Here is a 23,735-nt window from a genome sequence, read left to right on the forward strand (position 1 = left end):
GAAACTCTGTTCTGGATTCTAGTTCACTACAGTGAGATATTAGGTTTCGACATATATAATATTTTGACCACTTTATGTTACAATAAAATAACACTGACACAGAAATTCCAGCGAGAATAAGCAGTGCTCAAGATTGTAGTCACACACCCTGAACGTTATTCGAAAGCACACAAAGAATAACACTTTTGAACTTCTAAACAAGCCTGGCTATGAATTTTTCCATTTTGCATTTTAAAAGGCTTGTATGTTCTTTGGGGTAAATATGATCAATCATCATGTTTGTTCCTCAGAATTAAGTAGTCCTTTATTCCCATTAAATTCATTATATGTTTAAGAGATACAATAGATTATAGGTATAACTACAGTTATTAACCTCCTCATTTTCCAGATTTTGAACACTATGAGTAATTTATTACTTGATTTTTATTATATGAATTCCAAATTTTATAATACAGTCTCTTTATGGATGTTGTTCCCCGAGTATAGGAATTTGGTATGTATTTAAAGGGCTGTTATTGTTATTATTATTGCTGCTGAAGACCAATCCCACATTCATTTGTGACCAACTATTTTATGCTACAGCAGAGCGAACACCACTGAATAAAAACAAATGATATAGTTCCTGGCCTCAATAAAGTAATGGCCTGATTCTAGTACATTGTGTAGACCAACAGTTATGGAAGGGGATTCTTTTGAATCTTAACAATTGATAATGATCAGCTAAACTCCTGATAATAGAGCTGCTTAAAATTCTAATTTTCTAATTTTATTACAATATGAGGTAGAAGCAGTTTCCAGGACGCTTTGTGAAATGAGATTTAGAGGAAACACCACGTTGTACTTATTACTCTTGATATTCAATGCCTACCGTCTAGTATCTCTTGATTTTAACTTATAAATTTTGTTGTTTTCTGCCTATGGTCTAATATACTAAGATTCCACCTTATAATCTTTTTTCTAACTGCCTGTAGTTTCGTTTTCGTGATTCTACTTTGTGATCCACAGGGCTGACTGTTTACAGTGTAGTAATCCTAAATCTTCAATCCCAATTATTCTCTGTTATTATTCATACTTTCATCTCTACTTATCGGCTAACCAACAACCCAATCACAATATAGGCAAACTAAATGTTAAGAGCTAACAGTGTTACCTGGTTTTAAATCATGATTGCATCTCTGGTTCCTGGGAAATCCTCCACTATGTATAACTGCCTTCTCTCGATGCAAATGGGAAAATCCAACCCCATTAAAAAATGAGAGAGAGATTTATTTTCATTGCAAAGCAAGGATTATTTATCACTCAAAATAAGTTGATGATAAAGAGTTCAAATTACAATGCCAAAACTTTAGAGATGACTTCATTTAGATGCATGGTTTGTACTGATTTGTGATTTACATTGAGTATAGTATTATCATTATCATAGTGTATATGATTATTGTAATATAAACACATTCTTTATTTAAAAATCGGTTTATTAACTTATCAACGTGTACCATAAAATTCAAATGTCTCAATGAGATTAATAGCATGGCATAGTAGAAAGAGCAAAGAATTTGGAGTTTATTTTCATTATAAAATGAGTTGATAATAACTTTACAAATTTACAATAGGGAGGAAATGAGAAAATTGATATTAAATTCTTCTGTAAAATGCAACAAAATTTTTAATGTAAGTAAGTATCTGGGAATTGATTAATCTTGTTGGGATCATTCTTAAGAGAAGAGAAATACTGTGATTATATATAAAAATTATACAGAAGTTATGCTTTTAGATTTGTTGCAAAAATATTACAGCTTCTTGATTCCCTAAGACGTCTAAACAGTGTTTGTGAAACTACCCCAGGGCTGAGATAATTGGTTTCACTTTGCTATTCCTCAGTTTCTACATTTACATTAGCTGTACTACCAGAGAGACATGCTTGTTTATTTTTTTCTAAGTAGGTCGATAATAATATTTAGAGAATATAATGAACAGAATATATCTGGTACCATGAGCATTAATTTCTCATTTTGACCATGATCTTAAATGCAATGCAAACAATGATGGGCATTTAAGAATATGAGCGGATCACAGATGACAGGAACGCTGGAACAGCTAACACATTGGACCAATACGTGGGGGAGAAAGCTGTTCTTGCGAGTGAAGTGCTAGAAAAGAGTTTGCAGTCATTCCATTTCGATGTAATAGCTGCCCAACAGAAACACACAGTGGAACTTGCTCAGCTAGAACAGCAGATAACACAGCTTGAAAGCGACTTTGCAGCTGCCAGGAAACTTTGTAGTTAGAAAGATCAGCTGCACCCTTGAGATTGTGAGAAACAGGGAAATAGATATCTGTTCAACAATCACATTGCTATTGATAAGGAGAGGGAACTGGAAACACACCACTTCATGCATTTTTTCCTGAATTATTGAGAAATATATATTTTACCTTAAATTTGGTGATTCCATCTTTTTCTTGTTGTCTCTAAATCCAGTGTGTACCTTAAGTGTTGGTGATAGAAATGGATAGAGGCTAAAAATATATAAAACTGTAGTATTTATGAATTTATGCCGGTAGATGGTTAGAAGATAAATCTGCCCAAACTTTAAGTGCAAATCCTTCCACATTCACTTTGTATTTCAGAGGCAAAGCAAAGGACACGTATTTCCTAGTGAAGAAAATGACACATGTCTGACAGGTGAAATTAAAACCATCTATCCAATTCAATTTACTAAGCGCTTATTATATAGAGAGGTATATATGTTGGCAACACACAGATGGATAAATGAGGCAAATTCCTTATCTTCCTGGAGCTCATATCTTGATGGCAGTTCATAGAGTGGCCCACTGTGATACGCAGGCTTCTACTGTGTGGTTCACTGAAAAGTATACAAAATATGTAATTTGTATTATTCATTAAGTTAAAAAAAATTAACATGAAAGCCAATCACTTGAAATCAAATCAATAGTATGTATTCTCTACATCCCAGAATTTTCCAGTTTCAAATTATTTCAACATACATTCATAAAGCATGAGTAGTGAATTCTACTATCTTAGACTTTTTAAACTCATGTTAGTTTATAAAATTGTGCTTTCTTTTTGAATGCAGATTATTGGTAGAATGTGCTCAGAATTGAAGAATAAAAGAATTGGCCATTGAGAGTTCTAAGACCTTTAAGTTTTCCGTAGAAAAACAAACAAACAAAATACTATAACTCTTAGATTTGGAAGAAGTTTTGAAGTGCTTCATTATCTAGAATTATTTAAAGACATCAGCAATAATAATACCAAGTCAATATATATATATATATATATATATATTTTTTTTTTTTTTTGGTGGAAGGGGGGGGTCTGGTCTACAATTTAACAATTCATTGGGGAAAAGCCATTTAGAATTGAATAGGCCTAAATCCATACCTTTTATTAATAATGACAGAAGTGATGGAATGTTGAAATATGTATCCATAAGAAGATATCACATGCCATTTCCTAAGTTTTGTACACCTGAGAAAATATGTTAATATAAATAATTGTTGTGTTCAAATTATAGCCAAACATATCTGCAGGTTTTAAGCTGTCTAAAGTAATTCCACATTCTCAATGAATAATGTTTAACATTTGAACCAAAAACAGTTCGGCACGAATAATTAAAGGCTTAAGTTAAATACATAGACAGTCATTTAAATTTAGATCTGCAATAACATTTACTATTATTCTCCAAGGCTTTGACTGCTTGACAGAAACAAAGTACTCTGGGATTAATTTCAAGAAATGGTGCCAACTGTGCCGCAATTTGCTGTAATTAAGACATGAAAGAACACTAAATATTCAGATTAAAAGAAGCATGATGGGGCATGATAGAGAGTCAAGGTGTGGCAGGAAGCCAATAAAAAAAAAAAACCTAGCCAGGAATACCATATTGATGGATACAAAATCTTTGATTATATTTAATGTCTTTTCTCACTCAAATTTAAAGTGGAGACACGCGTGGTAAAAAGATAATAAAATTGAAAAAGAAAGTGACAAACATTGTATTCTTATAAAGCTAATTAGTTTAAGTGGTGTGGAGAAGTCATTAGGAGGGTATCATAATTATCTTTATGGTGTAGGGATTTCCCTGTGTGTCACATCAGTTTGCTTTAGAGCTAAATGAAAGAGCTATATAGGTGTTAACTCAAAGAGATCAAATACACTTTTTGTATTCATTAAATTTTTCTTCATATTTTAAAGAGAAAGAATTCATTTTGATCCAACGAGTCTCCTTTTTAATTCCCTAAGAATTATGGGAAATACTTTCCTTAGCCTTTGAACTTTTGCGTATTGATTAACACTACATTTAAGCTAATGGTGACTCTTCTTTCCAACTGACTTTTTTTTTTTTAAGAGAGTCCCTTTAAGGTTTTGATCCTAAAAGAGATGTGGATACTTGACCCAGTTGCTAATGAGGGGCTGTATAATCTCCAGTACCCTATAGCTCAAAATAGCAGGATGCAGTATAAAAAGTACATCATAAGAGGCACTATTGGAATGCTTTTTGTCTTCACAGGCAATACGCAAAAAGATAGGACTTTCTAAGAAAGTCAGAAGCTGGTCTCCTGCAGGCACAGGAAGCCATCAAAGTCAAAGTGGGTAAGGTGATGAGCCTCGACAGTGTGGTCAGGAGACTGAAAGCAAGCATCCGGGATACACAGGGAGGAAAGCATCCGAAAGAGCAATCTTTGTCATTAGATCAGGTCTGCAGCAGCCAGAAGGGGATCTGCAGAATCTGCATAGAGCGGGGCTTTGTGAGAGGGACCAGTGTACCCCAATTTGTGAACTTCACCAGAATGTAATCTGTTCTAGTCTGATGAAAGAGAATTGCACATCACAGATGTGTGATTAGGGGCTCCAAATAGGAAACGTGGAACGTTTTGGGTTTTAAGGAAGATGATGCAAAGAGTCCGCATCTTCAAGAGAACCATAAAAACAAAACTGAGTTGTTTCTACACACAGAGATCTTTGCAGAAAATGCATAATGTCTTTCAGATACAGACTATGTATCTTAGCCCTTTCCCTGAGGTTGCAAATCTTCATTTAGGGGGGAAAAAAAAAAGGCCTGAAATAAAGGGCTTAATATACAGTGCTTGTGAACAATGCAAGTTGATCCTCAGTCTAGAATTTGACCAGTCTAGTAAAAAAATAAAGTAGTTGAAGAGGCATCAAAGTATTTCACATCCACTGGTATTTACATGACTTACATAAGATAGAAATACAGGAATTCATTTCATAGCATAAATAAATAATCAATGTTGCTCATAATCTATGGTACATAATAATCACACAACATTGAATCTCTCTCAAGTCTTATGTTCGTTAAGGTTTTTTTTTTTGTTGTTGTTCTATATATATAAGTACTGTGAAGCTATGAACATTATTATCATTATTACTTTTGAGCTTGTTTGTCTCAACTTTGTGGTAGAATACTTTTATGAATAAAATATTAATGAAGTTACTGGGTACATAATAGACAGCGTTTGTCAACCCCTTAATTTTTCCTTCCACTATTCACAACATTGCCAGATACGTGTTTCTGGATAAAACCCCCTAGAGGTCTCCTGCAAATTCTTTTTCAATACAACCAGATCATTGCAGATAATTGTATTACACAGAGTATCGATCCAAAATCGTTGTGCACCGGAAACATCTGAAAAAACATGATTATAGCTTTCTGTTTATTGTTCGTACATCATATAAGCAGGCTTTTGTGTGAATCACCTGTAAAAAAGGCAAGGTGGAAACATCAGAGAAATTACCTCTTTACAAGAATCTATTGATCACTTTAAATCAAAGAAGTATGTTTGACATAAGATTACCTGCCAGTTTGAACATTAGGTACACTATGTTATAGCCTGGGGCAGTTGTAAGTCTGACAAAGGGATTGTAAATAAAGCAAGCAGCTGCGAGCGCCTCTGGCTTGGGATCAACTCGGGCTCAAGTCCAAGGCATAGGTAAACTTAAAATAATTTACCCCCTTTAACCAGCACATAATGAATTAGAGTAGACTCTTAGGAGAACCGTAAGGCATAAATCTCTTAGTCATTTCAAAATCGGCAAACTTCATAGAAAATCCACATCACGCATAGTTGACAAAAGGTCTCTTTTGTGTATGTGCCACAAGGTGACTCAAGTAGTCTTGAAGACAGTCTATTGGTACAAGTAGATTCTTAAAAAAAAAAAAAAAAAAAAAAAAAAAAAAACTTCCTTCAGCATTCTTATATCCGTAGTCATTTACATGTAGCCTGATTGCTCAGATCCTTTTAACTTAAAGACCATTAACCTCTCAATGTCGATGTCTAAAAATTCTCCTCAAAACTCATTTAAAAAGTTTGGTGCGTTTTTCTTTTTTCATAAGAAATATGTATTGTGAAAGGTGAAAAAGCATACAAAATAAAATGCTGCACCCAAATCAGTTTTGCAACTACATTAACAATGCTAAAAACATATCACTGCAAAAATGTCAATTGCTTTCATTTGATTACATTTTTATTTGGTCAAGGGCAGGGAGGGCCATAGTTCTTTTACATATTTTTTAAGCTTGAACGGTTTTTTTTTTTTTTTTTTTAATTTGAAAGCACATTCATTGTAAGTTCTTTATTGGATTTTTTTCCCCCACACTTTAACATGTGTTGAAATTATTAAACATTTAACTCATTTGTTCTGAGAGATTTCGATGTATTTGGAATTTAATAAAGATGAGCTCTGGGTGATGCATTCTTCCTTGTTAAATATTTAGCTGTTTGCGTTAGCTCTGTGGTTTCCTGAGGCACAAATTTAAACTGTTAATATATAGCAGGTTTAAGCTATAAAAATAGTAGATGCTGTAATTTCTTCTGGGGCAAAACTGGTCAGTTTGAACACTTGCAGGAAAACAAAGTGAACATGTATGCACATATTTATTAAAATATAAGCAGTCAGTTGCTCAAAATCTATAAAGAGATTCTGAGAACCAGATATTCTTAGATCTAATTTATAAGGGAGTCATCATTCAGCTTCAAAGATGAGTGATAAATGTAGAATATTTATATAGAGTATCTTCTTTACGAGGTTGCCTGTAAAAGATACCTCTGATGTCAGACTGTAATACCTTGGTTTCTAACTTTATTGAAGCTTAGTATAAACATCATTTTTTGGACATAAAATGAGAATCATTAAAAGCAAAGATGGTCTGTTTTTATACAAATATGGCCTTCTCCATTTCTATTTATATTGATTTTGGGGTCTTAAAAGAATTTTTTCCTTTTTCTTCATTTTAGATTACAAGATTGAAATGACTGATTTTCATAAAATATCATGATCTTTAATGCAATGAGATTTAAAATGCAGTGATATTTAAAAATACCTCCAAAAATGTACTATATGACATAACGTGTATAAATATATATGCAAATATATGATTAAAGAAATAAATATTCACCTTTCATGGTACGCATTTGAGGCAAATAGGAAAATAAAAAGCAGATAAATACTTTTTAATGGGGAAATATTCTAACAAAATGTACAGATATATATCTCTAGGAATACGGTCAACAAAGAACAAAGGAAAAATGTCTTTGTCTTAAATCACTTATTTTTTGAGAGCTGAAGCATACTGCCTGGTTTGCTTTGGTCTAATGAAAGACTGCCATCTATTGGATGACCTTGAAAAAGTGCTTACATTTCATAAATATTATACATGAAAATAAATCAGTGGAAGGCCATCATTTTGGCATAATTTATAACATATCAGTCTTTGTGTGAATATATATAAATATATCTGAGGCCTGTGCTAAAGAAAGAAAAATACTATGTGTTAATGTCATTCTGTTTAATACACTTATGTTGCAACAGAAATCTCACCATTAAAGTCAACAAATTGTTGTCTGATTAAGACATCTAATTTTTGAATTCAAATGTTTTATAAACTTGAGATTACTGACATGCATCTTGTATTCCTTCATACATACCTTTGTTTACTTGTGCGTTAAATAAAGGAATCAGAAAATGGAATGCATGAGCTTGTATTTTGACTAGAAGGATCTGTTTAAATCTTCCTCAAAGTTGCATCGCATAAAATTTAAACCGAAAACAAAAGAAAAAAAAAACACATTATCTTGAGTTTTTTAAAAGGCAATGTTCTTGTTTTATCTTTCAGCCCAAGAACTTGCCAGTCAAGATGAAAAACTTCTTCTAATGGAATCCAGCTTGAAAGCTACTCAAGAGCAGCTAACTGAGCAAATAGCAGAAACAGTTCGCCAAGAACAGAACAGTAGAAAACCCCAGGCAGAGCTGAAGACAGTGACAGAAGGGATTATTGCTTCTGAAGAAGAAAAAAATGATTACAAGTGAGTTGCTTTTTAGTATTTCAGAAAGTTTTACTTTACATTCTAAAATCAAGTCAGTCCTTTGACTTTCGTTGCTTAATATTTAACTCTCTCTGTCTTGCAAAAGGGTATGTGTAAATGGGCTAGACTGTTCAATAAATTGTTCGTTCCAAAATAGATAGACTTTAAATTTGCATCATTTCTTAACTGAAGTGGGACATGCTGAACAGTGTGACTGTCCTATTCTGATTCTAAATAATGATGTGGCGCTCAACTTTCTTGTTAACTATCAAGAAATGTTCAAGGTAAGATGCAAGAGAAAGAATACACTGTGTTTCTGTAGCACCTATCTGCCAATGGTATTTTCATCTTTCTCCTTTTGGAGTCCAAAGGTTACATATGGCTCTTGTTGCCTTTCTTTTTTGTTAAAGTAGCAGCTCTAAGCAAGACACTATTAAATGGAGAGACATTTAGAGTAGAGTTTTTTGGTCAGACCACTGAGGCATGTAAGGAACTATGAAGAAAAGTAATAAAGATCTATACTGTTTTCAAACATTCATGAAAATTGTCTTAGTGAAACATCTCCAGTAGTTAATTTCTGCTTTCATAATCTAAATCTTCATGTGATTATTATGCTTAATACTGTTTTCAGATTTTATCATTTACTTTTCAAATAAACGTTAGTCTTTTTTTTTTTTTGAGTGTCTGATAATTAGATATTCTATCCTTTCTGCCTTTTGCTTGACTTTCTTACGGTTTTTTTAGAAATAATTTTTTAAAAGTAGCATAGCCCAGATGAACCTCTCTCTTCTTTCTTCCTCTCTCCCATCTCCCTTCCTCTCTCTCTCTCTCTATTTGTCAAGAATTACACTTTACTCACCGAACACTGGTTAAATTGAGTAATCACAGTTAGATAAAGCACACATACCTGAACTTTTTTTTTTTTTTCCTCTTCTGTCACTCACCCTTTGAACACAATCCTGGGGCCAGAACTAAAAAAGCATTTGATATTAACTAATCTTTGGAAGCCAAATTCTAAACTTTAATTACTTACTGCATATCTTAATATATCTATCAGTAGGATTTCAAAATATTACATAGGATGAATGCTGAAATTCTTTTTCTGATTTATGGTTTATAATGTTAACTAATAATGCTAAAATGTAAAAGTAAAATATTTTAAATTTATTCATGAGGAATTTATTCCTGTGTTTTCATCCAATGGTTTAATATTAGAAGGCACTAAAAATAATTTTACAACCTAGGATGACATTTTATAGGCTTCTAAATAAAATTAAACACTCAGATAAACCCTGTTTACCATTAATGTACCTTCAGTCAGCTGCCAGAACTCAGACAACAAAAAACCACATTTCACAAATATTAAAAAGGTAGAAATTGGTACCAAGAATTAAAAGCATATTGGGCAAGGTTTCTTTGGGAATGGCTATAGTAATGTACTATTGCTGTAAATATTATGGTCTTTTAAAAAGCTGGATTATATTAGGGGAATAATATACTTAAGATATATTTAGATAACAAGAAATATATAAAAATGTTTGTGAACACTAATATAAAGCTAATGATAGTGGTACATGTTAACTTAATGTTAGTAAAATAATGCCAACATTTTTTCTACAGTTAAATGCCACTATAAAGGCATATTATTCAGTACACTCACAAAAAATATATAATTTTCATCTGAAAACTGGCATGCAAAGATCTGCTTCCAATCTTGGCTTTTTAGAATTAAATAATTCAGGAAGCAATTCATCCAGTTAAATAACAATGAAAGACTAAACTTAAGTTCTATATACTTGATCTATATGTATCTGTTTTATTTCCCAATACAGCTTGATCATGAAATTAAGTACTATTCTCTCTCAATGTGCAATTGCTGGTAAGGTGTATAAATATCACCTACGAGAGTAGTTAAAATTATAACAGTATTTTTTTGCCTAGCTATTTACAATGGGTTTTAGCAACTAAATGTTAGAAGTCAAAACAATTATATATATTATTATGACATGTTACAAAACTTGTTGAATTTAAAGAGACTGACACATGACCATAATCAAACCAATGGTTGTTTAAGGGAAACTAGTTCATCTTTTTTTTTTTTTTAATGTAACCTCAATATACATTGTCACAGGGTATGCCTACATGCTAGATATGTGTCTTAACGTGAAAAAACATATTACTGTTTAAATGTGTAATAAAATCAAAGCCTTTCCAGCCTTACCAAAGTAAAAAGTCCTAACTTAGTTTATTCATTTTTATTGTTTTTTCCACTCAATCCACAGGTGGCCTCAGTTGGTCAGATTTATTAATTGTTTTGGTATTGGGCACTGTCTGACACAGGGTATTCACCAGTCAGAAAAAGGAAGAGCCACATCAGATGTCATATAGCATGAGAATATCATAGTGAGTTCTCTCACCCAGTCATTCCTTTATTTGGAAAAGTCTTTGGATCTTGACTAACTGATGCAGGGTAAAATGTATAGAAAGTTAAGGTCAAAGACCTGAGTAGTGTCTAGAATTTGCAATCATGGTTGAATTTTGCTATGGAGAGCAGAGAATCTCACTAGAATGAAGCATTCTGGGGCTTTTTTTTTTTTTTTTCAAAAAAAAAGAAACTCACCTGAGAAATCATGATTTTATTTTATCTTACAAAAATAGGAAAAAATGAAAACTCGAAACATAATTTTTGAAATGTGCTAATATAAATCATAAAAACAATAACTAGAATGTGTATTTTAAGAGGCTTGTTCCAATTTGCAATATATGTCAAGTTTCCACATTCATCTTTCTAACAGTGATAATGTCTCCAAGTGACTTTTTGATAAGTAATTATCTCAAAATGATTTCCTCCATTCATTTAATTGGAATAGTCATTCAGAAGTAGCCAAGTTCCAACACCATACCACCAATATCTATTACCAGATTAAGTCATTTCTTAACTAAATATGAAACAGTTAAAAAAGTAGTAAAACATTTGGCAATCAAAGGGAAGATTGTTTTTAACACTAAAATGTGACTTGTAAGTTGTTGGTTCCATAAAGTTGAATTGTTAAAAGAGCATATAGGATTTAGATTTTATTTTTCTCCTCTCTTTTTGAACTAAATGTAGAGAACACACACCATATACTCAGTATAAGCCTGTTACACTTGAAAGATTTGTTCTGAATGTCCAGTGGGAACCTGGAAATCGTAATAATTTGTAGTATCGATTGAGTGAAGCTATGCAGCTGGGGCCTCCAGTGAATAGACAGGAATAGACATTTTATTGATTAACTTTTACAGTCATATTTTCAGGACTCTGCTGCAACATAATTTTCGCTTCCCAGCTTTGTGTTGCTGCATCATGAAACTTGGATTCTTCTCTCTTAACATTTACCCACTTGAGGAAAAAAGTATGGACATGTCTTGCCAGGGTTATGATCTACAGAGATGCAAAACTTTCTGGAAAATGACTTCTCTTAAGTACTATTCTATCGCAAACAGTAGAAAGGAACTAGCTGGTTATGACAGTTTTAGGAAAAACCATTACAGCAACTATTTGGTAATTAAACTTACTCATATTGTCCTCATTCTTTTCATGTTTAAGCATCTTAATTTTCCTGCCCTAACTTCATGCTTGTAACTATTAAAATAAATTATCTTGTGATGGCTTTGTTTTCATTCATTAACATTTTCTATCTTATTTAATGTGAACAGGAGAAGGAAAATTATTGTACTGTTAGTCTATAATTTGGTCTGAAGTGAAAATTATTAAATGCTAAATCATTTGGCCAATAATTTCAAAGTATGGAAATGTGAATATATGCCTATTGGACATATGTGATATTTCTCTAGGCCTGTGAGAGTTTTTAAAGTTATTTAAGCAAAATAATGTTGTATTTGCACAGGTGAACATATGGCAAATATTCTGTGTATAATCATATGTTTATTTACCTCAGGTTCTTCACTGATCACATTTTTGGTCACTGGAGCAAACTGCAGATTTTATACTTTACATATGTGGAAAATATTGCACTGTAATTTTATGTAAGAGCTGGTGACAGAGATATTTAGACATTATATTGGATTTGAAGAAAGGGATTTTTTAAAAGAAGTTTACATCTGTTCCTTTTTCTAACTCACATTTGCATTTCTTTTAATTATGATGTTGAAAAATCACGTTAGAATAAGTTGATCCAGAGACAAAATTCAAGAACTTCATGTGACTACACCAGCCCAGAAGATATAAAATATGACTAAATTAAACCAAAGATTTAGCAAGTTCTAAGAATTGTGTGTGATAATTCATATTCCATGGCATTTGTGCCTTATACAGTTAATTTTAAGAGTTTATTTTTATTTAATATTATTGATCATTACTATGGAATTTTGGTTTTAAAGTTCATAGATTTGATTTTAAGAGTATGCAAAGCATTTTAGGCTTCCAATTTACTGCCGTTTTTAATCCAAAATTAAAAATTGTGTAAAACTGGTAATGAAAGTATGAAACTGATAAGTTTTTCATATTATATTGCATATTAATTTTTTAATGATATTCAGCAAGTTCATAGTTTTTTCCTATTGATTTTCAAAGACACAATTATTGCTTTAGTTTTTCTTCTACGATGATTTAATTTATTCTGTGACAAGTTTTATAAACATGTTTATGTGCAATCTGTACGTAAAAACAGCTCTTTGAAGTTCCATAGTTATCACAGTGAGTATTGCATATTAATGCGCTTCAAGATTTTTCAGTTACTTGCATATATGTAACTATGTTATTCTTCTAATGGAACAGGTCTTTATTTATAATGAAAAGATGTTTGAATAAAATATCTAGGAATTAAGTATTTCCTCCTTCACATTGAAAGAATGAAGAAAAGAATGTACAAAGAGTACAGGTTATTTTAATAATGCGTGTGGCTCTTGGAAGACTTACCTGTATAATCATGTATGTGTTTTAAACTTATTTACCAAAACAAGAAATGCAATTAAGACAGATCAAGTAATAAACATAAAATACAAAAAGTCTGAATTGAGATTGATTTCAGCATAATCCTGTAGAGGAATCCCCACTTATTGATCATGTTAAAGCCCATGCATAGCACTTAGAAAGATAAAGTAAGCAAGGTCAGATAATCAAAGCATTTAAATAGTAAAAACAGCAACTGCCACTGTAGACTGCTAAAATAAATCCATAATACAAATTGCTTTAGCAAAAAGTGGATGAGCAGCTGATCTTCCTATTGAACTCTGATGCCGTTCAGTGACCACACTGGGAAAAGGATTGGGAGAAATGCCTTAAAGATCAATATTGAGTGAGATGTAGCAGGGATTCATTTTGAACATGAAAGCATTACAGGTGTGGGAGTATAGACATCTTTAGGAGATGTCATCAAGTGGATATTGTTTAATGCAGGTAAAAAAATGCCATCTATGCCTGATACTGCCAAACAACGAGCACAGAAATGCTATCTCAACTCTTCCAAGAAATTGCTTGGGGTTTGAATAGTTCTCAGATTTGAAAGTATAGAAAGCTGATTCTAGACTAAAATAGTACAACTACTTACCAAAGTAAGTTAATATCTATCATTATATTCTCCTCATGTCACTAATGCATATTTGGGATATCAAATGATTAGAGGATAGTAGTCTGCAACCCTGCATATAAAATTAATTACAGAATGGGGGTGGAAGAGATATTTTTGGAGTTGTATGGAAATGGAGTATTCTTGTTGTGAGTCCCTTTTTGAAACCGGTTGCAATTTGAGAAGTCCTATTTTCAATGAGTGTTTGAACTCCACTGGCTAATTATATTCTTGGCTCTAGTGAACTCCAATGGGAGTTTTCAGTATATAGATGTATGACCCGCAGAATTAGGTTTAACATATTTAATTACTTTTCTTATAAAATTGGAGTTTAACTTCTACTTAATGAGACATCATCATGGCTATAATGAAGTTTTGTGGCAAACTGAATATGATTTAGTGTAAGTACATGCAGCTTTATTGTATTTTGGAGTAAAGCGGTTCTTCAGTCAAAGTGGACAGTAATGTGATTTAATTACTCCCACCTTTTCTCAGGTTCTCACATGTGTCCTCCTTATGTCATTGTGTTTCCACAGCTTCTAAAATCATCTGCATGCTCACTGCATGAACAGTATTGTGTCATGATAAGTACACCAACAAGGGTTTCTGCACATATTTTTCCAGCAGCTTTTTCTGATGGAAGATAACCATAGTCTCCTAATAACTTGAATGTAGTATTTAAGAGCTTTACAATATTACCGATTGATTTTACTTCATTTAAAAAAAAGTATTCCAATACCGAACTTCTCAATTCAATGACATAAAGCACTGAATCATTTTAACCTATTTTTTCCCTAAAATAGAAGAGAAAGAACTGAAATGAAGATTGGTTACATTTAAGACAATTTTCATAGCAAGATGAAACATAAAAATGAAGCTTGAGGCTTAAAAGTTGCTTAACTCTGGCTCAGTTTTTTCCATTCCCTTCTTTCCATAATGAATAGTTATTTACAACTATTGTAGTCTCCATGTTTGCTGTATGAATTGCTGACGGCAGCTATTTCAATGGTGAAATCGTGAAATAATATTCATAGTTGTCAGAAAAAGGTCATTCCATTTGCATTCATTAGGAACCTGGAGGACCGTGCAGTGTGTGTTTCCTTTGGGATGTTGCAGCTATTGATTTATATACAGCTGTAGGAAAAATTAATTAGGATTATATTTCACTTATTACTGCAGGCTGTGTAATAAGAAAGAAAAACATTTTTTTGTTAGAAAGTTGAACAGAAAAACCTAAATGGAATCATTGTTTCTTAAATCACAACTACTTTATCATCTAATTTTTCTTTTATAATCTGGTTAAAGGCTTAGTGCATTTATGGAAATTTAATTAGCACTTTGAAAAATGAGTGTTTTAGTACATATCCTATATTAATAATGATACTTTAAATTAAGCAAAAAAGACATTTTTCCCTTGTTAATTGAAACTTTCCTTTCTCTAAGCTAAGGCAATGTGTATTTGTCCACTGTGAGTTTGGAGATATCGGAAGCTTTTGCCGAAAGAGTTAAATTAAAAACCAAACAGGGACCAAAGTCAAGTAATTTCTCAAGGTGGAGAAATAGATTCCAGAAATGAGAGTTTTAGTAGTAATACAAGAGAGAAAAGTTCACTGAAGTTTTAGATTCTGAGCCTAAGAAACTATATATAATCAGGCTCTTCTATGAATTTAATACTTGAAATAAACTAGAATACGATATTGACAATATTCTCTTTGTGTGATAATATTAGATTTCAAATTATTTTAACAACTAGGTTTGGCTTCTTTCTATGAACACCATGCATACTCTAAGTGAAAAACTATTCAGTGCAGTTCCCCACATTGTTTATATGTGACACATGTTTGAGATTAATCAAATTGTAGTCACTTCTAATTAATAGCAGAGAATAATTTCGAAATGGGGCAGAAACAGATGACAAAGGATAGTTTGTGTGTGTTCAAGACATACTTTATGAATGGAAACACATGCCTATTATAACATTTCTAACTTGAAAATTTTATTAACCCCCCTATTGTCTCTTAGATATGTAGTGTTTTCAGAGAAACCCACTGCTTGGCCCATGGTGGACACTTTGGTGTAGGATCAGTATTTAGGGAAAAACAAAATCAAAGAGAGGTCTTTTGATGTCCCTATAAAATATAAAACTAAGGCATTAAAATCCATTTGTAGTATTGAAAGTTTTTAGGTTTTATGAAAGGAGTTCATAAGAGGTCAACAGCGAATACAGGCTGCTTCCGTACATTTTATAGAGTAAATAATGTCTAAAAAACAATGACTAGGATTAAAATACATTACTTCCCCCTCCAAAACTTCTATGTTAGCTATGACTGTAAGAATTTATTCCTTAATGTACTGAATAGCATATAAATTGGGTAAATATTTTGTCCTTTGTTTTCTGTTTCAAATGTTTGGGGCCCCTTTAAGAGAAAGCAGTTTTATCTTGAGTAATATGGAACTTTGCCTTTCCAAAGTGATAAGCAATATTTTCCACCTTGGCCCATTTTGTATTCTGTTGTAAAAATTATATGAGGTAATTATACTGAGATTCATTGCAAGCCCTTGGCTTTTGTAGTGCATCTAGCTTGTCCAGTTTGTTTTTAGAATAATGTTGTGTTAGGTTAATCATGAGGTAACTAACTAAGAATCTTATAAAAACTCATGGAAGTCTAGGGCTAAAATTTTGAATGACTTTCTTAACTAAAACAAAATGAGCAGAACTGTATTTCTTAGGAAAACTTATTGATCAAGCTATATATTGGTCCACAATGTATTGAAAAGGTAATGTTTTAAAGGCATTATTTCTTTAGATTGTGAGGAACACACAAAAAATGGCTAAGATGTGGTTCTTTACTGTGAAGCATTGGTTCTGTGTGATATGTCTTTTAAATACAATGGAAAATTATCATAGTATAGAAACAATTACCCCATAAGGGAGAATTAGAGAGGCAATAATTGGTGATTATATTTTCAAAATGTATAAACATTTAAGAAGATATTTGGGGGAAAAAAGACAAGGAAGCAAGAACAATGAGAAAATACATTTTTGGTATAGAAAATGGTGAGTACTTTATGTTGTGGAGAATGTTTAGGTGTCTAGAAAAGCAGGTTGGGTGGTCTCTATGCTAGATTTAGAAATTTATAATTTGCTTAGAAATAAATGGGGAGATCAGAAGGAGCTGTGAACAGACTAGTGCATTTGATCGCATTAATGTTAGAGAAGCAATATCTGAATCTCTCTTTTCTCTCAACAATTCAAGTGACTATTTGCAACCATTCTTAAATATTGATCTCTTAGCCTCCTTGTGGTTGCCTCCCCACTCAATTAGGACTCAATTATGTTGTATATTCCGTGTCCCCATAGCGCCTAGTGCATACTCTATTATAGGGTGCCTCTTAACCTTATTTTACCATTGGTACATAAATAAAGGCCCATTTGCCCCACTGGATGGCTTTGTGTTCAATAATCTTCCAGGACCGTTGTAGGCATCGCCATCTTTTAACTAATTCCGATTAGGTGAAGATGAGGTGAAGAGAATGAATTTAGCTATGTGCCTGCTCCAATATATTATCCATCACCCTGTAAAATATGCTGAATTGCTGGGCTGACCTCTAGCATCTAGTGAGAATATCAAAGTACCAAACTTTAACCCTCAGCTTATGTATGGCTTCAGACGACCCATTCAAGACTGAGAAAAATGGGGTGGAAAAATGGAAGGTGTCCCGAAATAGATGAGGCAGGGGTACTAGATTACAAAAGATTAAGAATAATATGTGAGTAGTAAGGAAAGGGTACTCACAGTTTTGTTTTCAATGTCCTGCGCTATGGTCAGGATATTTGTGTTCCCTTCAGATTCACATGTTGAAATATTAACCCCCAAAGTAATGGTATTAGTAAGTGGGGTCTTTGGAAGGTGATTAGGTCATGAGCATGGAACTCCCATGAATGGGATCAGTGTCTTTATACAATAAGCTGATAAAGCTTCCTTGTCCCTTCCACCATGTGAGGACATAGCTAAAAGCCATGTATATGCCGGGAAGCGGGTCTTCACTAGAGACACAATCTGTTCCTTGATCTTTGATTTTGCAGACTATGGAACCATGAAAAATCAATTTCTGTCATTTATAAACCACCCAGTTTATGGCATTTTGTTATAGCAGCCCAGATGAACTAAGGCAGATGGGGAAAACAGAAGGGGAAGAGAGTAGTAAAATTAAAAGAAGTGAGGAAGGACCAAGTCCTCATGCAATGTAGACTTGAATTTGACAACGGGCAGAAGATGAAGAGCTAGTGGACATGGAGGGTACAAGAAAGAAAGTAGGTAATTGGTAGGGCAAGAAATCAGAAGATACACAGATGTTTATGAAGTTCAAATATAGATACTTAGAAGGGTTTCCTTTCCATCTGAGAGTGTGGGTGAATGACAGGTAAAGATGTAGGGAAAATGTGAGGGAATGTTTAGAAAATGAGAACGACTTTTGAAACACAGTGATCTGATGGAATCAGTATGACGGAGGTTTAGAGGACTGTGAGCGGGATTATCAAAAACTGTGGAAACCATTGAGAGTTGAGTAGAATATAAGGGAATAGATACTAAAGTGTGCTTCCGGAAAATTAGACTCACAAGATATAGAGACTTTATGAGGGTTTCCTTTCCATCTGAGAGTGTGGGTGAATGACAGGTAAAGATGTAGGGAAAATGTGAGGGAATGTTTAGAAAATGAGAACGTTGGGGCGCCTGGGTGGCGCAGTCGGTTAAGCGTCCGACTTCAGCCAGGTCACGATCTCGCGGTCCGTGAGTTCGAGCCCCGCGTCAGGCTCTGGGCTGATGGCTCGGAGCCTGGAGCCTGTTTCCGATTCTGTGTCTCCCTCTCTCTCTGCCCCTCCCCCGTTCATGCTCTGTCTCTCTCTGTCCCAAAAATAAAATAAAAAACGTTGAAAAAAAAAAAAAATTTAAAAAAAAAGAAAATGAGAACGACTTTTGAAACACAGTGATCTGATGGAATCAGTATGACGGAGGTTTAGAGGACTGTGAGCGGGATTATCAAAAACTGTGGAAACCATTGAGAGTTGAGTAGAATATAAGGGAATAGATACTAATGTGTGCTTCAGGAAAATTAGACTCACAAGATATAGAGACTTTATGAGGCAAGGATTGCTGGGTTTAAGTGAATCCAAAAGTGACAAGTCCATTCATTTAATAACTACTTCCTTATGTCCTACCATGTGCCTGACACTGATCGAAGTCCTAGGTATGAACAGTGAAGAAAATAGCAAAGTGCCTGCCCTCGAAAAGGTTATAGTCAAGTGGGAAGTTAGATAACAAAATGGCAAAAAACATATTGGATAAGATCATACAGGATGGGTTGTATCATTCATGGATTTTATAATTTTCTACATCACATTAAAGGAGACTTGAGTATTAGGGATGTGGAAATACTTGTATGGCACAGCTTCCTCCAGTTCTGAAAATACCCTCTGCTCAGGAATCCACCCCGTTGTGTTTTTTATTTACTTACCTGCCTTCTGAAGGCTAGAAAAGGTGACATTTTGATGCTTGCTTATAATAAAGGCCCTGAAAACTTCATGGCAATTGCTGACAAATTATTAGAATATATGCCCAAATCACATTTTTAGTTGTATTCGAAGACATCTTTATTCTTTCTATTCTTTTAAGTTTGGTACAACTTTAAATTCAGATCCAGTGCTTTCTTCTTTTGGTTTTCCTCTTTGCCCTTGATCTCTTGGCTTCACTTACAAAGACAGATCCAAAATGTTAGAGCCTGTGAGCTATCTCACATAGATGCCACGTATCTCCTTTTCCTCAGGTTTCTTTTGCTCCTGGTAAAGTTAATCTAATTTTCCCATTAGAATTATTCCATCTTTTATCATTCTTGCCACTGACTCTCTCTCTACTTTCCTCTCTCTACTTTTCTATCTTCTTTATACTCCACTTATATAACACTTAAGTAGACTGGATTCAAAGTAGCCATGAGTGCCCTGTATCTGGATTATTCTTGATTTGAAATAAGGCAAAAGATATGCGAAGGCTGGTTTACCATAATTAATGAGATATCTCAAAACAGCCCAGAAGAATTCATCCACACACCAATTAATTTAAGATTTCAACTAATTATTTTCAAAGAATAAAATGACAAATATAAGTCTTAAAAAAGCTTGGACTCACTTGTTAACAGTACATTTTTTTATGGCATGGTGCCTGACATATCTAATTGAAGCCATGTTTTTAGTTGCTAATATTCCTATTGCTGATGGGGCAAAATTTGGTATCGTTTGTTTGTTTTGTGTTTGCTTCATTCACCTCTAAAATCTGATAAGGTCTTTTTTTTAAATTATCTTAGAAACTTCCCCAATTTTATTCAATAACTCTCTGTAACTATTCAAATGCTTCAACTGGAAGTGAAAGTCAAACTCATACATAACTGAAGACCTTCGCTGAGAGCATCACAAATGCCTTGCTCCTTTAAAATAGAGGCCCAAACCCTCAAGAATGACTGAACAAAATGTCCACCATGTAAACTTGAAAATGTGAAATTTAATTAAGAGAAAATTTTGCAGTGCCCTACAGGGCATCCAATGTAGAAACAAGAAATATTGACAATTCTTGGATAATCAAATAACCACATTTCTTAACTTGAAGTTGAATGTAATTTAAGCCTGATCTAAAGTTAAATTATTCAAAATTATTTGATGAGCATTCAAAATACCATTATAATTAATGAGAATACTTACCACTTACTGAGCACTCAGTATGTGCTAAAGTCTATATTGGTTGTCTTACATGCATTGTTTCATTTAGTCTTCATCTCAATTGATTAAAGTTAATATTATTGCTATCACTTTCAGGTAAGGAAGCTCAAGACTATAGAGATTAAAGAATTTTCTGGTATATCCATACCTGAGATTTAGCCTCCTATGTAATTATACCTTGAAACACATTTTCTCTATTTTATTTTATTAAATTTTTTTAATGTTTAATTTTGAGAGAGAGAGAGAGAGAGAGAGAGAGAGAGAGAGCTAGCAGGGGAGGGGCAGAGAGAGAGAGGGAGACACAGAATCTAAGGCAGGCTCCAGGCTCTGAACTGTCAGCACAGAGCCTGATGTGGGGCTTGAACCCATGAACCATGAGATCATGACCTGAGCTGAAGTTGGACGGTCAACCAACTGAGCCACTCAGGTGCCCCAAAACATATTTTCAACCATTAAATAAACTATATCAATTTGAAACTACAAATATGCAGTGAAGAATAACTTGGTAGGTGGAGAAGAGGTAGAATATTTATTTAAATAGTAGCTTCCAGAGTCAGAGAATTCATTTCAGTAGTTGTGGATTATTTCAGTAAGCATCTAATATTGCTGCGATTCTAATTTCTAAGTGTGGAGAAAAACAATGAAAGTACTATGAAAGTAAACTTTAAACACAAACAGAAAATTCTAGTATGTCTATCATAAGATATTCTGGAAAAAAAGCATTAACAATGGATCAACTAATCCTGGCCAATGGACCAGAATAAAATTCAATTTAAAATGTCTTAAACCATAATGCTGAAGTAGTCTCACTTGCTCAGGATATTTCCAAACAATAACTATTACTACATACACACATATGCACTACATGTAACACAATAATGCAATTTTAGTCAAGGAAGTAATGCAACTATAGAAACTGAGGAATATGAATTTCACCTTGACAATGGAAATGGCTCTATATGTATTTACTTGGCATTTAACAGACCTAAGACTTATGATACTTTGAAGAAAAAGTCTGAATATTTGCCCTGGCACATTTTCTCTAGTTTTCCTAAGGCATTCACAAATATATTTTCAAAATATAAAATATACATTAATGCATTTGTTTGCTAAATTTGAGAAGATTTAAATTACAACACACTTTTTGCAATAGAAATAAATGACCAAAAAAAAAAAAAAGGCAAAAGTGGGAAGCAAGTGGTCACAGGAGTAAGTCTAGCTGTGGAAATGATTGCATTTGTGCACCTGACATCAGCAAATTAACATCTGGGCCAAAATGCAGTGTGCTTGATGACTAAATATTATGTGTGAGAAGGCACACAAGACAAAGCTGGAATATCAAGATGAGACAGTCTAAGAAAGAAGGGAGATTCATTACATTCCACCATACTGTCAAAAGCTGTCACTTGTGAGGTTTCAGTGAAGACACACTCTATTCTGGGAAAAGGACATAGCTCCACTGGCTAAAAGGGGAATAGAAACAAAATGTAAACAACTGGAATAATTGCACCAAATCATCAACCCTCATTATTTTGGAGAAAACAAGCATGCAGAGCTTTATTTTCCTTATGCCCCATAAAGAACTGTACTACCTGTATGACCTTAGAAGGCTGGGTTAGTTAACTTGTCTAAAAGCATTTTCAGGGAAACTTGCTTTAATTCTCAAGGTATGCACTTGAATAAATATACATTGTTTTGCCCAGATATATTTTCCTCTTAACAAATTAGCCAGGATTTCTGGTCTGATGTCTTTTTATTTTATTGAGAAGCAAAAAGAATAGCGTTTTATTGAAAAACAAGCAGTTGTGAATCCCCCTGTAGGAATGAATGGATTAGTTGTTATTCGTGACACCTTCACTGCTCTCCGACCTTCAGGACACTTTATGCTGAGAGAGACATGCATGTTAGCCCTCTGTGGCAAAGACAAGATATTTGGGGAGAAGAGTACTTTCTGTGGAACAGCTTTTACTTCTTTCCCTAATGGATCTAGAAGTATAACTCTACTGTTAAATTCAACTGTATACATGTAGACAAGAAAAAAGGTGCTACAGTGCAATGCCCATAGTTAAAAGGGAAAGCAGGCTACCATTTAAGAAACAAATAGGCACAAAAGGAAGACAAAGGGAATAAGGCTGAAAAAATGAAATGAAGATGCCAACTTGCTTTTTTTTTCATTTTAGCCTCACATATACATAGGAATTTTAATTTCTATTGTCCTTAAAGGAAATTATTATTCATCAGTGATTTAAATTTGCAGGAGATTCCATACGTTTGTTTTTAAAATTATGAAGAAATCAAAATAGAGAAATTCTGTGAGCCACCTCATGTCTGGTGGTGGATCGAGGACTAGAAACTGATTTTCTGATGAACCTTGATAATCTTCTAATTAAGAGTTCTATTACATGAAGTCTAAATTTTACAAAAATGTGTTTACTGAAGGATTTTGTATTTCTGCTGCACATGGTTTAGTATGAATCTAAGGGTTGAGGTTCAGTAGATAAGCAACAAAAATGTAAAGTGCAAAAACAATTCTTACCCTTAGGTGAATATTTCAAATATGTTATTCTGTGCTTGAGGTTAAATGAAATTTTTGCTCATGCAAGAAATAAATTCTGCTTAGGTAAAATGTAGTGTATTATTTTCCTTCTCATAATTAATAAGTGGCCTTGAGGAAGCAAAATCGCTGAGTAGTATGATAAAGCACTTGTTAATGGAGATACATTTATCCGAAGAAATATTTGTCCCCCAACCCCCCACCGCCAAAATGAAAATCTCTTCAGTTTAAACTGTCTCATGTAGTCAGTTCTCTATCCTCACATTTTAAATATCAGACCATGTGAATTACGCAGTAACAGTCAAAGCTGAGCTTGACTGGGCTCAGGAGAAATGTTGCTTTGCACAAGAGAAGGTTTTAGATGTGGAGGCTCAAATGTTCTTAGTTGGATTTGGCTGCAGCAGATAAAGGGACAGAGCACTCAACTGCTCCTACAGGAATAGACAAAAGATGAACAGATGTTTTTGTTTTTTTTTTTTTCAATAGTAATACAGGAACTATT

The 23,735-nt window shown here is 33.5% G+C and overlaps 1 long non-coding RNA gene across 1 annotated transcript in view; it reads left to right on the forward strand.

Moving 5' to 3' along the window:
• The first annotated feature begins 4,527 nt into the window (after positions 1 to 4,527).
• Positions 4,528 to 23,735, forward strand: part of LOC131495099 (uncharacterized) — a 63,404-nt gene continuing 44,196 nt past the window's right edge. The window contains exons 1-2 of the long non-coding RNA XR_009253761.1: positions 4,528 to 4,612; positions 8,154 to 8,343. This is a non-coding gene — a long non-coding RNA (uncharacterized LOC131495099). The remainder of the gene's footprint in view (positions 4,613 to 8,153; positions 8,344 to 23,735) is intronic.

This window comes from Neofelis nebulosa, chromosome 14 (genome assembly GCF_028018385.1).
Source record: "Neofelis nebulosa isolate mNeoNeb1 chromosome 14, mNeoNeb1.pri, whole genome shotgun sequence".
Taxonomy (NCBI): Eukaryota; Metazoa; Chordata; class Mammalia; order Carnivora; family Felidae; genus Neofelis; species Neofelis nebulosa.